Source organism: Ursus maritimus, unplaced genomic scaffold, assembly GCF_017311325.1.
Source record: "Ursus maritimus isolate PB19 unplaced genomic scaffold, ASM1731132v1 scaffold_18, whole genome shotgun sequence".
Taxonomy (NCBI): Eukaryota; Metazoa; Chordata; class Mammalia; order Carnivora; family Ursidae; genus Ursus; species Ursus maritimus.
In genome coordinates this window covers 36,071,582-36,089,001 of record NW_024424230.1, presented here as the reverse complement: position 1 = coordinate 36,089,001, position 17,420 = coordinate 36,071,582, and the positions used below count along the sequence as shown (strand labels likewise).

Genomic DNA, 17,420 nt, shown 5'->3' with positions numbered 1-17,420 from the left:
CAGAAGACTGATCACTTTTAATGTCTAAGTAAAGTTAGGGTTGTTCTGAGTGGATTGAACAGACTGCCAAGCTGCTGGCTCTCCCCGTGGTCGCTGCCTTCGCATGCGGAACAAGTCTGTGTATATTGGCTGGGAGTCCAAATGGACTTGAAGAGAGGTTCTTAACCTTTTAGGAGCGAGCCCCAGAACTCCTTGGAGCATGTAAGCCCCTCCCCGCCCTCACCAAATGTATGCAGGTGTAGACAAAATTTTACATGTGGATTTCAGGGAATTCACGGATCTACTAGTCCTAATTATGAACTTCGATGGGACACCCTCTCCCTGCCCCCCGCCCCGTTGTTACTTGCCACATACCACATGGTTGTAATAAGTTGGTTAATGTCTTTTTTGGCTCCTGACAGTATGTAAGTTCTATGAGGTGAAGGCCAGTTATGTTTTGTTCACTTACCTTTTCCGGGTGATACTACCCTGCAAGTTTGGAACAAATTTTGCTTTGTCCTTAATGAAGTAATTCATAAATGAACAAATCCCCTGCAGTAACTAGTTGAAGTAACTGTGTTCTAAAACAGGACAGGTGTGTTTATGAATATGGATATTTGAAGGAAACAGGCTGCAGAAAACTTAGAGGAGAGAGAATAGTTAGGGAAACTAGCAATAATGTTGCATCTTTCTCCTTTCCTCCTTTGGTAGGAATGACCTACCAGTGTTGAAATGTCCTCTCTGATGCCCCAGGAGCCACCCTATCTTCATCTAAATCTAGTCTTCCTTATTTTTTATCTCAGTGACTGACACCTCCAATCAATTGGTCACCTAAGCCAGAAACCAGGTGTTAACCCAAGGCGCCCCTCTCTAGTACCCCACCGCCCTCAGCTCACTTCTCCCCTTTACTCCTACCCTCATGATTCCATCCCCCTTCATCTGGATCCCTGCAACAGCCTCCTGAGGGAAGTTTGGGCTTCCATCTTTTCCTAATCCTCCCTGACCCCAAGCCACCCTTCACACTGGCTGCCACAATGGGCTATTTGAATCACAAATCAAATCATGCTGTTTTCTTGTATTCTTCAAGGCCCTTTTACCTTGAAATCCAAAGAATTTTTACCTTGGCTTATAACTGGGCTCACCCCTCCCCCCCCCCGCCCCCTTCTTCTTCATTCCCAACACTTAATCCCCTGTGCTCCAGCCAGGGACTAACTATTTCCTAAACTGGATGTGACTCTAACTCATCATACTTTCACTTTCATTATTTCGTCTCCAGGACTTCTTAGCTCCTTTGCCTCCGTTCAAATGCTACTTCCAGCACAAAGTTTTCTGCCATCTAGTGCACCCCCCCCTCCTGTTCCTCACCTGTCCCCACCCTATGCACCCTTCTCTGAGAGCTTTGAGCACCAGAAGCTCTGCTGGGCTCCTTCCTGTAATCCCTTGGTAAATGTTTGTCGAGTTCAAATACCAGTTCCCTACTTTTAAGGAGTCAGGCAGGTGGATACACCACCATCTGGCTTCCCGTTGGTAAATTCAGTCCTGATCTTGTCTGAGCCCTTCTTCCTGAAGCCCTTCCCTTGGGATCTGGAAGGCCACCATCCTCTTATTCTCCTCTCTCTTAACCACCTGTCCCCTTTTACAGTTGTCATCTTCTATCAAGTGGGTCCTAGTCCTACTACACGTTTTTCAAAATACAGGTTATATGGTCCTATTCCCCTAACAGATACTTGTTGCTAACGTTTCCCAGGTGAATCTAATGATGAGCTAAGGTCTCTCTCCTCACTCCTTAGACGCTGAGAGTTCTCGATGCTTGGTCAAAGCCTCTCTGCCGTCCTCAGTCTGCACTTTCCCAGCTGTTTCTCCAACTCATCGAGCTTCAGGTACCATCCAAATGCAGACCACTTTCAGATCGGCTTCTGTTACCTGGGTCTTCCTCCAAAGATGCATACCCAGATATAAAATCCCCCACCCAGATATAAACTCAGAATGCTTACAGGATCTCACGCCCAGCATGGCAGAAACAGAATTCATCATCCATCTTGATCCTCTAAAGTGTGCTCCTCCTCCATCTTTCCTAACAGTAAATGCCACCATTATGCGCCAGTTGTGCAAACCAGAAACCTGGGAGTCACCTTTGCCTCCCCACTTCATCCACCTCCAGGACGTAACCCACGCCAGTCTTCCTCTATCTCTCAGATTCCCACATCACCTTTATTGTCTCGCTTCCACCTCCAGTCCCTCCAACCCAGTCACCATTAGCGGTTCCCAGTGGCTTCTTTGACAATACAGATATGTATGTTTAGATCATGCCCTCTACTTAAACCCCTTCAGTGGCTTTTCATGTCTCCTAGAATGAAGTCCAGTGTCCATAACATGGTTCCAGAGGTCTTCGGAGACCCGCCCATGCATCTCTCCAGCCTTGCCTCTGGCCCGGCTCTCCACATTCCAGTTCAGTTTTCACTTTGTTCAGTTCCACAGGCCCGCTGTGCTCCCTCCTCCCTCAGGGCCTTGACACAGACCGCTCCTGCTCAGGCCTGGAAGCTGCTTTTCTCCCCTAGCGGCCCACCTCTGTCTCATTTACTTCCACCCACCCCTCTGTCTTGGCTGACGTGCTATTTTATTCAGCCTCCCTTACCCCTCCATTCTGGTTAAACGCCCTTGTTCTGTGTTTCTTTCAGTGCCGGTCATCTAGGACCTGTTGATTATGTGTTCTTTGCCAAGCCCTGAGGACGGAGACAAGGTCATACAGGAAAAGAGACATTCGATTTGTCTTCTTTTTATTTTTTTTAAGATTTTATTTATTTCTTTCACAGAGAGAGAGAGAGCACAAGCAGAGGGAGCAGCAGAGGGAGAGGGAGAAGCAGGCTCCCCCCTGAGCTGGAAGCTTGATGGAGGGCTCGATCCCAGAACCCCGGGATCATGACCTGAGCCGAAGGCAGATGCTTAACCAACTGAGCCGCCTACGAGCCCCTCGATTGGTCTTCTTGGCTGAACAAAACCCCCTGTGGGCAGTTGCCAGAGTCACAGAGGGCTGAGTGGCAGAGCACCGGCTGAAAATAACAGCAAGGAGAGCGAGAAGAAAGTGGGAAGACGGCCACTCAGGGGAGCGGCAGCCGTGGGCTGGGGAGAATCCCCTCCTGTGTCCGTCTCGGCAGCACCTGGCACGGCAGCGTTGGCACTCCTGGGGACCCCGCGCATCAGCTACGTGTAACTGTAACATGTAACAAGTCACTCACGCTCCCGTGCCTACTGCTCAAGATAAATGAACACCGATGACCCCCGTTCGGCTGGCTTGCGCGTTGAGGCAGGGCCTTCCCCAAGTCCCCTCCCTGGTTGCTCCTGAGAATGTGTGGGGCGCGTCTCACCTCTGCTGCAGTGGGACACCTCTCTGGCCTCCTTGCTGGCACCCACTGCTCCCGTGTCCCTCAGCGGTGGCACACTTCCTTTGGCAAGAGCTGCCAGAGCCTCCCCTGGAGTGCGAATGCCCCCCCAGGACCTGCCACTGAAGCAGCCTCACCCGCAGCCTTGACCCTGTTAAGACTTAATGATTAAAAACGAATAGTATACTTGTTAAGCTCTCCCATGTCGTTTCATACACAAACGTTACCATCTCGAAAATCTCAGGAAACAAGGCGGGTATCTGGGCTCACGCTACCGGATGGAAGACGCACTGCCCATCTTCCCTTGGTAACTGGTGTCAAGTGTGATAGTCACTGCTCACTGTATGAACGTTGGCTGCTCCAGTCGATACGGGCCTCCTTGGTGGGGTGAAAACACCTTGAGGCTACTGCCAAGACCCTCCAGCTCCCTGCCTCCCAGCATCCGCAAGAGGCAGCAGAGCATGCGGTGCATTTTCTGACCTGTGGGGACACACTCCTTCATCACAGATTGGCCAGTAAGGTAAGTGCCTGTGGGTTGTAGGAACATTTGGGCAGAGACAGTTTCTTCTTCGTCGCTATATTTCGCGCATTCGGGGATGATCTGCTGAGTGTCTCATTATTTAAACAGTCATTGTCTAGAAAGAGAGAGTCCAGGCAGTGGGGGCTGGGAGGGAGGGACCTTTGTTCACAGAGTTATTTGCTTATTTTTCCCCTGACAGTTGCATGGAAATATTTAAAAGCAGGGAAAAATGAATGATTGAGAATAGGCCTGACCCTAACTTTGCAGGGTCTGGGGCAGGAATACACATAGAGGCCTACATACCATATATCCTGAGATTTAAGTGTACAAATCAAGCTGCTAGACTGTAAAACAGAATGCATTCAACCCTTCTATCTTGGCAAACATACCTTCATAACTCAGAAGGCCAGAGTTGGACGTAGTATTCTCAGAGTGCTTGGAGTCCTGCTCCAGAGGTGGTCACGTGGGGAGCGCCTAACCTGCTCCCTTTCAGCCCTTACTCCACTGGGCACCCTGAGGCATCATGTGCAGCCCTGTGGAAACCCCAACCCAGATATTCAACGTCATCCATCCTCTCCCCCACCCTTGTAAACAGCTTCCTCTTTACCATACCTTGGGCCTGGGGGTATACACATTGGGCCCAGGGAAACAGCCCACAGGGCCATTTGGACAGGAGCTTCTGGGATCTCCAGCACCCACAGCATGTCCTACAAGAGGGGTGGCATGGACCCAGGTGGGCACATATCCCTGTCTGCATAGACTCCTTGCTCAGTGCAGAAGTGTGGTCCAGGGATTCACCTTTACTGAAGTCCTAGTCAGAAGGCAGTCCTGATAAGGAGCACAAGTGAGGGGAAGAGAGCTCCAGCTTCCCGTGAAGCTGAGGGAGGAGGGAAAGGGCGGGGAGGTAGAGACCCATTTCTGGAGGGGGTAGCAGGAAATTCCTGTAATTTCCATCTCTCAGCCTGGGTTTTCTCAGTGAAGGGTAGGTAGTGTCACCTCCTAGGTGAAGGGACAGGGGCAGAGGCTTGGGAAAGTTATAGGAGACTTTGGAAAAGCCAGTGTTTACCAGTTTCATGAGAAAGGGCAGGGAAGGAGGCTGTGAGAAACTTGCTGGCAGTGCCGAGGGCCTGCCATGGCTGCCTGCGTCCTCGGGGGCAGGTCGCACCTTTACCATCACCACCGTGTGAACAGCAACCCTTTGACTCAGGTTCTGTGCCTGTTACACAGCCACACCCAGTGGACCAAGGCTCACACAATCTCCTCTCCGTAGTGTGAAAACTGTTTGAGCCCTAACAGTTAATACTGTTTTGCCAAGTCTGAATGAGGGAAAGTAGTTTCAAGGGCCCTTATGGTTGCTGGAATTACTTCTTAAGTCCAGGCCTGTTATGTAAACACTAATTTAACATTACAAATATGGCCCCAAAAGGCTGACAAAGGTTTTCTTAAATAGTGGGGTGCTTACCTTTAATTCTGAGTCCCAGGATCACACTCCCAGGATAGTATTTTCCTCGTCCGTGTAACCCACGCTAGTGAACCTGGCCCCCCCTGAGCACTAGTCCTTCCCTCCTCCCTCAACAGAGGTCCTACCTGTTACTTAAAATGAATTATTATTTTAACACTCTGTGCATACCATAGAGAAAGAAAACAATTGTAATTACTATAATTCTCCCATCTCTGAGATTCCCTCCCTATTTTGCTCTCCCTAAACCTCAAATTTGCTAATCCCCATGCTATGACAACACCTGCCTGCTTAAATTGTCAGCCTGCTTTGATTTTTCCTCCCCATACCATGGTTCCTAACTCTGCTGCCATGTTGTTGATTTCTGTTTGTTTTTATTCTCCCATGACATTATGTTTCCACCAACTGTACTTGCACTTTGAGAAAGTACTGGAAAAAGTCAGTCCAAAAAGCCTTGGGGACAGTTGCCTTGTGGAATAAGACAGAGGTGGCATGGAGGCTCAGAGATGTTCATTTTCTAAGCTCAAAAAGAAATCCTCCAAAGACTCTGAGAAGCTGAGACTTCCTCCACTGTGCCCTTCACTCCATGTCCTCAGAAGACATTGCTCCTGCCCCAAGGCAGGTGAAGCAACCAGTCCGGCTCCCAGAATGTGCCTCAGCCCTGGGGACAGGGGCCGGGGCCAGAAGAGGGCCTGGCCAGACAAGTAAGGGACACCTATTCTGAGCAAAAGGAGAGTGTCAGCCACCTTCTTCCCTGCTAGTACAGTGGAGAGGACCAGAGGCCTGTGGGTGCAGGAGCCGCCCCCCTATACCCCCCACCCCTGCGCCTTATCCAGGGAAGCCAGGCTTGCTGATGAGGCTGCCGCCTGCTATTGTTTCAAAGACCAAGAAATGGAACCTGTGATTGTGCTCGCAGTTCCTTAGAAAACCATTCATTCTATAAAGTCTCAAACTACTTATGGGGCGCCTGGGTGGCTTAGTTGGTTAAGCATCTGGCTTTGCTTGGGTCATGATCCTGGGGTCCTGGGATCGAGCCCTGCATCAGGCTCCCTGCTCAGTGGGGAGTGTGTTTGTCCCTCCCTCTGTCCTTCCCTCCTTTAGTTCTCTCTCTCTCTTCTCTCTCAAATAAATAAATAAAAATCTTTTTAAAACAAAGTCTCCAGCTACCTCTGATGCACTATGACTGATCTCTGCCTTATCTTTAATTCTCACTGGGGCACGTGGATGGGTTCTGACCAAGCCCACCTGCCCTGCCCTCCATCCCGCATCTCTCAGGGCTCTTTGGGGGCCACTCCCCACCCTAGCCTGGCTTCAGTCCTGCCGTGGCTCCTTTGAGCCCAATTGCTGGACCTGTGTGCAGAGGTGGCTTCTGGCCTCTTGTGTTAGCAACTCCCCAACTCTTGTGGAGCTTTTTCTGAAATGTTCTATCTGGTTCCACCTATGTGCACTAAGAATCTGAACTTTTCATAAGGATTGGGAATCATGAGTGAATTAAACATCTGAACATTTGTACTCTGCTCTGATACAAGCAAGTTCTCATGAGTTATAACTGGTGTGTGAGGTGGGCGCCTGGGTGGCTTAGTTGGTTAAGCGTCTGACTCTGGATTTCGGCTCAGGTCATGATCTCAGGGTCGTGAGATTGAGACCAGCGTTGGCCTCCACACTCGGTGTGGGGCCTGCTTAAGATTCTCTCTCTCCTTCTCTCTCTCTAATAAATAAATCTTTAACAAAAACCCGAAACTGGTGTTTGAGGCATTTTCCCTATACTAAGGCAGTTTGAGTTCTTGCCCTCTGATTTTCATTTCCACCATTAAAGAGTTGGCTTTAGACATCTCACCCAGCACATGCATATACTTAGAAGACTTTCTCTTTCTAATATGGTGTGGACTACAGTGATGGATCTGCAAATGTATTAGATGTCTAAAATCATTACAGTTGTCTGTGAGTGAGGAGGGCCCCTGGTGGGGCCAGAGTGGGCATCCAGGGACCAAGGTCATGTGCTTTCGTGTGTGGACTTTGGGAGATACAGTCTGATGGATTAAGGGCTTTGTCTTTAAGTCTTGTATCTTTTGGGCCTCAGTTTCCTTACTGCAGAATAAAATCACTGATCTTGTTTACCTAAGTTTTCAGACATTTAAAAAATATTTTATTAAAGCATAACTCACACACAGAAAGTATAAGAATTGTAAGTGTACAGTCAATTTTTACAAAGTAAACACATTGGTAATCCAGGACAAGAGACAGAACATGATTGGCACCTTAAAAGCCCCTGTTTTATGCCCATCGCCGATCCCTTCTACTCCCCAAAGTGTACCACTGTCCTGGCTTCTCACACCTGAGATTCGTCCCGAAGTGTTCGTAAATGCAGTCGTGCTCACTGTATCTCTGTTGAGTCTCTCTCCTTTGGCGACATTCATCTTTGTGTCCAGTAGCAGCGCTTTGTTCTCATTGCTGTGTGGGTTCCCAGGGTGTGGACGTGCCACCTGTATTCATTGTGCTGCTGGACCCTCAGCTTGTCTCCAGGGCACTTTGGCTCTGCTGAATGAAGCTGCTACGAACATTGTACATATCTTTTGGTGCACATATGTGCACATTTCTATTGGATTATACCAGGAATGGAATTGCTGGGTCCTAGGGTATGGCTTAGTAGACACTGCCAAATAGTTTTGGTAAGTGATGGTACCAATTTACTTTCCCACCAGCAGCTAATGAGAGTTCTGGTTATTTCAAATGATCAAGAAACCTTTTACTGAACTTGATAATATACCTGTGTTTGTCAAATAAACGTCCTTAGCAAGGGAAGGAGCAGTGGAGCATGGCAGCAGTCACACCCAAGTGAGACCCCAGGTGAAGCCTGCAGGTGTTCTGGTCCCTGACGTCCTCAGTTTGAGGCGATGCTGATTTAAGACCACTTCCATCTATAAACGTCTTGGCCATTTTATGAAATTCCATGAATTGAGATTGGACCTATGCCATTTAAAAATGTGTATGTAATATTTCATGGTGTTCATATGCCCACATCCACACTGCTATTTGAGAAGTGCTTTGTTCACATGCTTTCTGGCATCTTCCTGGGCTAGGCCCAGGCCCAGCTCTGGATGGACGCTAAACCACAGACTTAGACGTGTGTGCCATGGACACACTGCTTCAAATGCTGGGCTCAAATTGGAGCAAGGACACTGACCAGCTGAAGGCTTAGGAAGGGCAGGTGGGAAATGACCGAGAGACATTGGCAAGAGGAGTTCTGGCCCCACAGTGGTGTTACTTCACTCAGGCAGCAGGACGGAGCTGGCAGAATAGTCGGAGTCCAGAAGGAAGCAAGGGCAACGCATTGCTTGGGTCACTGTGGGCCAGCCCCCTCACTGCTCAGCAGCACACACCCCTATGTCCTCTATGGCTGGGCAGGGCAGGTGGCTGTCACCATCTCCGCCCGCCACTTGCCTGCAATGCCCTCCTGCATCAGAATCTGGGCTGGGCCAGTGGGTGGATGAAGCCCATGACCTAGGCTCAGGCCCTAGCAGCAAGGGAGACTCCGAGAACGAGGATCTGGCATTTTCAGCTTTTGTAGAGGGATGGGGTTCCCAAAGCCAGGAAGAGGTTCAGATATGGAGCCATTAGGGCTTGGTTACTAAGGAGCTAAGGCAATTACCAGTCGTTCATTCTTTTTGGATTTTTTTAAATCACAACTAAACAGTATCAAAACAGTGTTTTATTCTTCACTATTTTTGTAAAGATCCACACCTTAGACCAACTCCACCCCCAAAAGCCACAACTGTCACCTGTTTAGAAGTGACACAGCTTCTCAAAACCATGCAAGGTATGCAGGAGAACTGGCCAAACGAAGGCGGCTTGGAACAAACCAGTGCAGTTCCCCGTCGCCTCCGGGGCGGTATTGAACAGGCGGCATGAGAGCAGATGTCGTGTCTTATTCCTGATCACAGCAGGAGAGCATTCATCTTCAACCATCTGAGTGTGATGTCAAGTGTGGGTTTCTCATAGACACCATTTCTCAAGCTGAGGAAGTTCCCTTCTATTGCTAGTTTGCTGAGAGTTTTTAGTCAGGAATGGAGGCAAGGTTTTTATGAAAAGCTTGTTCTATGTCTATTAAGGACATCATACAGTGGTTTTTTAGTCTTTAATATGGATAATTAGATTGAGTGGTTTTTGAATGTTTAATCAACCCTAAATTCTTGGGTTAAATTCCACTTGGTTATGATGCAATATCCTTTCAGTATATTGTTGGATTCAATTTGCTAAATGTTGTGGGTTTTTTAAAAATATTTTATTTATTTGTCAGAGAGAGAGAGAGAGCACAAGCAGGGAGAGTGCAGGCAGAGGGGGAAGCCAGCTCTCTGCTGAGCAAGGAGCCCAATCCAGGACAATTTGCTAAATATTGTTAAGAATTTTTACATCTGGGGCGCCTGGGTGGCACAGCGGTTAAGCGTCTGCCTTCGGCTCAGGGCGTGATCCCGGCGTTATGGGATCGAGCCCCACATCAGGCTCCTTGGCTATGAGCCTGCTTCTTCCTCTCCCACTCCCCCTGCTTGTGTTCCCTCTCTCACTGACTGTCTCTATCTCTGTCAAATAAATAAATAAAATCTTTAAAAAAAAAAAGAATTTTTACATCTATGCTCATGAGAGATATTAGTCTGTAGTTTCTTTTCTTGTGTCCTTGCCTGGTTTTGGTATTTGGGTAATGCTGGCCTCATCGATTGGGTTTGAACTGTTTCCTTCACTTCAGTTTTCTGGAAGATTTGTGTATTGTTTCTTCCACAAATATTTTGTTGAATTCACCAGTGAAGAAGCTATCTGTGGCTGTTTTAAGGCTCCTCGAGTGTGATTTTTTAAAAACTATAATCCAATGGGGCACCTGGGTGGCTCAGTCATTAAGCGTCTGCCTTTGGCTCAGGGCGTGATCCCAGGGTCCTGGGATCCCTCCTCTGCTGGGAGCCTGCTTCTTCCTCTCCCACTCCCCCTGCTTGTGTTCCCTCTCTCGCTGGCTGTCTCTCTCTCTGTCAAATAAATAAATAAAATCTTTTAAAAAAATAAAAATAAAAAATAAAAACTATAATCCGAGAAATATCAGCGACTGCCAATCCCAGTGGCTGTTGTTAGCATCAGCATCCTCACCAGCAACAGGCAGGGTCCTTATTCTCGCTCATCCCCACCAGCTTCTGGCAAGAATGGGGCTGGCGTCTGAATGACGCTCAGGTGGTACCTGATGGGGCTGAATTCACAAAGAGTGTCTTTCTCGTGCGACCCAAATATTTCAGAAACCAATAGCTTCTGAGAGTTAGTACTAACTATTCCAGACGGCTTAATGATGTTTCCAGGTCCCGCAGACCCTGACCCCTTAGACCCGTCACTCAGGACCCTCAGCCAGGCCTGCACTCAGTATACTTGGTTTGAATTCCTTTCTTTGAGTCCGTGGTCCCACGGCCCCCACCCCCAAAATGGCATATTCTCTCTCCTGCACTGTTCACATTCTCCCCATCCCTCCAGGCCCAGCTGGCGTCTTTCCCAACTTCTTGAGAACCTGTCAACACCACACGATACTTGCTCTGAATTCTTGTCATGCTGACAGCCAGAACTACGCGATTAAGTCTTTTATTAAATTCTGCCTTGTGTTATTTCTCATCCCTCCATGTTGCTCTCTAACTAGATTATAAACTACTTGTCTTATATTGCCTCAGAACACCTGATAAGAGGTTGACTGATTTAAGCCTAGACATTGTAGCAAGGTATTACAGGCCAAGGTCATGGGGGCCCAAGGAGGCACCTTGGGGTGGCTCAGTCTAATTTCTAATTTCAGGGCACCTGGGTGGCTCAGTTGTTAAGCGTCTGCCTTCAGCTCAGGATGTGATCCCAGGGTCCTGGGATCGAGCCCCGCATCGGGCTCCCTGGGAGCCTGCTTATTCCTCTCCCACTCCCCTGGCTTGTGTTTCCTCTCTTGCTGGCTGTCTCTCTCTCTCTGTCAAATAAATAAAATCTTTTTTAAAAAAAAGAATTTCTAATTTCATAATAAGAATTTCTAATTTCTAATTGAAATTTCTAATTTCATAATTGCCTACTCATTCAGCAACCACTCCCCTAGAAAACAAACACCAGGGAGAATATCTTCTTAAATACAATTTTCTCTCATAGATGATTGCCTATGTTGTACCTCAGATCTGCATACCTTCCAAACATTGCTTGGTTTTCCTCTTCACAAATTAACTGACCTGATTTTTTAATAAAAGCTCTCAGCGCGTGTATGAGAAAAGATAATACCTCCCACACCTGAAACATTTTGCCTACGTTTCATCAAGTGAAGGGAGCAGGTCTCAAGTTCACCTGACCCAGGGCCCATTTTTCCAGCCCTGACATTGTCACGCTCCCTCGGTTCTTGGTCTCACCACTCACTCACTCACTCCTTGGGCCCCCATGACCTTGGCCTGTAAATCCACCAGGGTCCAATTCAGATATATTTTCAAGTGAATGCTATCCACTTCCACTCCCAAGCAGAATTAAACGCTTGAGGGTTGTTTCTAAAACCATACTTTGCTTCATCACATATTATTTTTAAAAAATCTTTAGAACTCATTAATAAAGTATACCTTAATTTCAAAAATAAAGAGGAGTTGAAAGTCATTTCCACCATTGGAAAGTTAGTATTTCAAAGGGCAGTGAGCATTTGTTCTGATGATCCAAAACCAACCTATCAGCAGTTGTTAAAATAAACACCTTTACCACCCAAATCCACAGTCTCAAAATATCATCTCCCCATTTTCTAGTTCCCCGTTTTTCTGGCCCCTGCTTCTCTCTGTAGATAATCTTGATGTCTTTTTGAATCTGCTAGTGGTCCTGCGTTGACCCAGGTCTCTTGGCTGTTTGATTTCTCTTCCCTTATCCTGCCTTTCCCTGTGGCCTTCCTCGCCCTTTGGCTGTTGCCATAACTTGGGCTGGCTCAGCATTAGGTCACACCACATCTTGGCCATCAGGAGTCAAAAAAGAGAGCAAGTCTCAGAAACCCTCCTGGCCACAGAGCCTGGCCCTAGTGAAGCATTGGGGAAGACTCCGTGTTTTCACTTCTTGCCCCAGAGAAAGCTGGCTCAATCATGTGCCTTTAAAGTTTCTCCTTTTTTTTTTTTAATTTTATTTATTTATTCGACAGAGATAGAGACAGCCAGCGAGAGAGGAAACACAAGCAGGGGAGTGGGAGAGGAAGATGCAGCCTCCCAGCGGAGGAGCCTGATGTGGGGCTCGATCCCAGAATGCCGGGATCACGCCCTGAGCCAAAGGCAGACACTTAATGACTGAGCCACCCAGGCGCCCCCTAAAGTTTCCCCTTCTTATCTAATATCTGCAGCCCAACTGTTAGCCTAGGATTGAGTAACAGACAGCAGGTATCTTGAACCTCCCTCATCCTGAGTGTCAGAGGGACTTAGCTCATACCCACCCCCAGTTCCAGTGGGTACCCAGATCACAGGGCAGGTTAACTGTCGTTATGAGCATGTGAATTTTATGGGATTATATTTTTGTTTCTATTACATTACAAACTGTTTGGGGGACAAAATAACACTTTAGCCTTAAAAGTCTGATGTTGCATTTTTACAACTCTTCAGTTTACCATTCAGGTTTTAATTCTTCTTTAGATGCCATTCCCTTTAAACTTTACACACCTGAAGAGAGGTCACTCAATTCTCTACTCCAGGTATATCTCTCTAAAATTGGAAAACCTTCCTCTGACAAATGATCTTCCAGAGCTATCTTCTGCTCTTCCTCCTGCTTTCTACCTGAGGGCTGACCCAGATGGACATACCAAGTTCTGTCTCATCCTCTGGTGCTCACGTGGGTTCAGCCAATGGGGAGCCTCAGCAGGAAATGGGTTGGGAAGAGTGGGGTCAGAGTATTTATTTCCCTAGCTCCCTCTGGGCAAGGTCACTTTGAGTAAGCTGTAACTCACAACCAGAGGATCCAGTTCCTCTCAAGGAAGCCATCTCTATGCCTCTTCTCTTCTCCTTCCAGGTTTCCATAACAGTTCTGGGGAGCCACACTCCTCTCTGTGGTTTCCTGACACCCAACCACACCTTTCTAAACCTTTCCTGCATCAATTTCCTGCTGATAGACTTTGAAAAGTGTTTGAAATCCCCATTTAGAACTAATGACAGATTGAAAAAATGTCACACCACATTTGGGTGTATGCACTTTGAAGTAATCTCATAACAAAGGAAAGCAACCAACTCAAATGGGAGCACAATTAAAAAATCCTTTGATTTTACTCAAGACAGTTGCATCTCAAATATATCACCTATTTAATGCAATGGGCCCATAATGATCATAACTCAGTGTCCTATAACTGCAAATCCTATATTGGGATTGATTAAAGTATTTTTTTTCTCTTTCCTATTTTATTTTTTTATTGAGGTATAATTGCATATAACATCGCATTAGTTTTAAGTGTATGACATAATCACTCAATGTTTGAATGTATTGTGAAAGGATTACTCCAGTAAGTCTAGTTAACATCTGTCACTATCTATAGTTATAAAACTTTTTCTCTCATGGTGAGAACTTTTAAGATTTACTCTCTTAGCAACTTTCAAACATGCTGTACAGTATTAGTAACTATAGTCAACATGCTGTACATTACATCCCCAGGACTGATTTATTTTATAACTAGAACTTTATACCTTTTGACTCCCTTTACCCATTTTGCCTAAACCCCACCCTCTGCTTCTGGCAACCACCCATCTGTTCTCTGGATCTACAAGTTCAGTTTGGGGGATTTTGTGGTTTTTTGGGGTTTGGTTTGGTTTTAGATTCAAAAAATGATATCATATGGTATTTGCTTTTCTCTGTCTGACTTATTTCACCTGGCATATGCCTTCAAGGTCCATCCATGTTATCAAAAATGGCACCATTTCCTTTTTTTATGGCTGAATAATAATCTAGTGTGTGTGTGTGTACACACCACATTTTCTTTTCCCATTCATCCACTGATGGGTGGATTGTTTCCATATCTTGGCTATTGTAAATAATGCTGTAACAAACACGGGGATGTATATATCTTTTCTAGATAGCATTTTGGTTTTCTTCAGATAAACAGCCAGAAATAGAATTGCTGGATCATAGGGTAGTTCTATTTTTCATATTTGAAGGAACCTCCACACTGTTTTTCCATAGTGGCTGTGCCAATTTACATTCCCACCAACAGTGCATGAGGGTTCTGGTCTCTCCACATCCTCACCAACACTTGTTTTTTTCTCATCTCTTTGGTAATAGCCATTCTGACAGGTGTAAAGTGAGGACTCATTGTGGTTTTGATTTGAATTTCCCTGATACTGAGTCATGCTGAGCACCTTTTCATGTACCTATTTGTCATCTGTATGTCTTCTTCGGAAAAATGTCTATTAAGATCCTCTACCCATTTTTTAACTGGGTTATGTGAGTTCTTTTTATATTTTGGATATTAACCCCTTATCAGATACATACGATTTACAAACATTATCTCCAATTCTGTAGGTTGCCTTTTCATTTTGTTGATGTGGATGCGAGGGCAATCTGGCTGGGACATCTGTCATCCCATTGGTCACAAGGGTTGATTTGGCTGATTTGGCTGGCTGGGCAGGTGTTCCCTTCCTCCGTCACCACTCCATGTGCATCCCTCCTGAAGCAGAGGAACTTCCCTGATAGAGAAGGGTCATTCTTGGGCCAAGGGTATACAAGTAGTGGTGCTCCTCTGCTAGAACCTCCAAACAAGCCCACAAAGTCCATTTTGTTGATGGTTTCCTGTGATGTGCGGAAGCTTTTTGGTTTGATGTGGTCCCGCTTGTTTATTTTTGCTCTTATTGCCTTTGCTTTTGTTGTCAAATCCAAAAAGTCATTGCCAAGAACAATGTCAAGGAGGATATCACCCATATTTTCTTCTAGGAGTTTTATGGTTTCAGGTCTTATGCTCAAGTCTTTCTTTCATTTTGAGTTTATTTTTGTGTACAGTGTAAGATAGTGGTCCAGTTTCATTCTTTTGCATGTGGCTGTCCAGTTTTCCTAACCCCATTTGTTGAAGAGACTGCCTTTTCCCTACTGTATATTCCTGCCTCCTTTGTCAAAAATTAATTGACTATATGTGTGTGGGTTTATTTCCGGGCTGTCTATTCTGTTTCATTGATCTAAGTATCTGTTTTTATGCCAGTGCTATACAGTTTTGATTATGGTAGCTTTATAATATAGTTTGAAATCAGAAGTATGATGCCTCCAGCTTTCTTTTTCTTTCTCAAGATCACTTTGGCTATTCAGGGTCTTTTAATTAAAGTCTTAAGATTGTAAAATTACTATTAAAGGAGGAAATACTGTCAAAGTTGTTTCAAAATGAGTTTTAAATAGCACTTGAAATTTGGAATGGGAATCTTAAAAATTGGAATCTTAAACTCTTTCTGTCTTTCTCCAGAAAGGGTAAGGGGAAGTTGAGTTTGATTTTATGCCACCAGTATAAGCAACTCCATTCCACTCTGCTCAGCCAGATGGTGTGTAGGGGAGGGCAAGGTTCAGCCTGAGAACCAAGCCTGCAAAAATCCTCAGGCATTTAATGTCCTGTACATATCTTGCAGGCCAGGACCTGTGTCCAACATGTCACATGCATTTTCATCCATCCTCTGCCTAGTCTTTTGGAGGGGACTTATAGCCCTATGTAACCAGTGGGTCTCTTCCCCTCACTTGTCCCTGAACCTACTATGCTTTAGAGTCCTTAATTTCATGATGTCCCAGCAAAGGTAAAGAGACAACCTCTCACTTGGAAGAAGACATGCAGGGGACACCAGTAATGACTCACACAGGCCTTCCCACAGGTCACCTGACCAGGGTCACCAAATTATGAACCAGACTACCCCATGATAGCGGGGTGACTCACTTCCTCCCATACCATGATATGCCTTGCAGAAATCAGATGCTGCATTTGTTTTGTGTCATGGAGGGAAAACAGTCTCTGTAAAGACGTGTGCTCCTTTCTCCCTTCCCACAAGGTGACGTGTGACAGTTCAGGGAGCAAACAGGAAGTGGAATCTTATTGTCTCTCATAGACACAGGCTTTGGGGTAGCTCCGAAGCTCCCACAGAAAATCATGGTGATCCCACAGAAGGGCCTGTGAGGAACTGAGCTCTCTGCCCCTCCCAGGCCACCTGCCCACCCTGCCTACCCCGCCCACCCCAGCCTCTGCCAGGCCAAGGTGTCTGAGGACATGTTAACCCCTCCCCCAAGCCAGGAATGCACCCTGCATAAATCTCAGCCAGGTTCAATAGTTGTCAGCTGTACAGGCCACTCTGACCACTTGGTTATTTCCTTGGAACTTGACTCTGTATTCTACAACACTAAATTTTGGAGAGCCCTGCCCAACCCCCATAGCATTATGACAGGTGTTATTGTGTTAACATTATGTATGAGTCAGGCAGTTTCAAATAGTATCCCAATGAACAAGGAGCAAAGTTGAAGGTTCCAGCAGCCCCAGTGTTCCTTTGCCTCATCGGGTGGCAGCCTTTTGAAGCCTGCAAATGATTTCTGACCCCTCTCTCCCTGCCCTGGGTTCATGGCCCCTTGCACTGGAGATTCTCCATGCAGGCCTCTTGAGTAGGCAACCCTTCTCAGCCAGGGTTCCGCCCAGGTTCCCTGCAGCGCTTTACGGCCAGCAGAGTGCTCAGGCCAGCAAGGCTCTCTGGGAGTACTGGTCGGAGTACTGGTCGGCCGCTCAAGGTCATTCCTGTTCTCAGAGGCTACCAGGTCCGATCCCACGAAAAAGAGAGACAATGCCGCTCCTATTGGTTTGGATCCAGTCTTCACGAATGGCCAAAACGCCCCCACAGCCCCGCCCCAGGCTGCATTTTTGCGACGCAGGACTGAGAAGCATTTTGCTCTCCACCACCCACCTCTTCCCCAGGCTTGACATCATATTTTTCATACACACATGCACACATACACATCCATGCGCAAAATACATGCCTACCTAGACTCACATATCACACACGCCTTCACACACATATGCGCACACATTGCACATAACATGCACGTACTTACTCGTACACCTGTGCGTCCATAACACAGACACACATGC

At 46.6% G+C, this 17,420-nt stretch overlaps 1 long non-coding RNA gene across 1 annotated transcript; it reads left to right on the top strand.

The window, feature by feature from the left end:
• Nucleotides 1–63: 63 nt before the first annotated feature.
• On the top strand, nt 64–3,548 carry LOC121103256. Its single transcript, XR_005835407.1, has 2 exons — nt 64–201; nt 2,793–3,548. It is a non-coding gene; the product is annotated as an uncharacterized LOC121103256 (long non-coding RNA).
• The last annotated feature ends 13,872 nt before the right edge of the window (nt 3,549–17,420 follow it).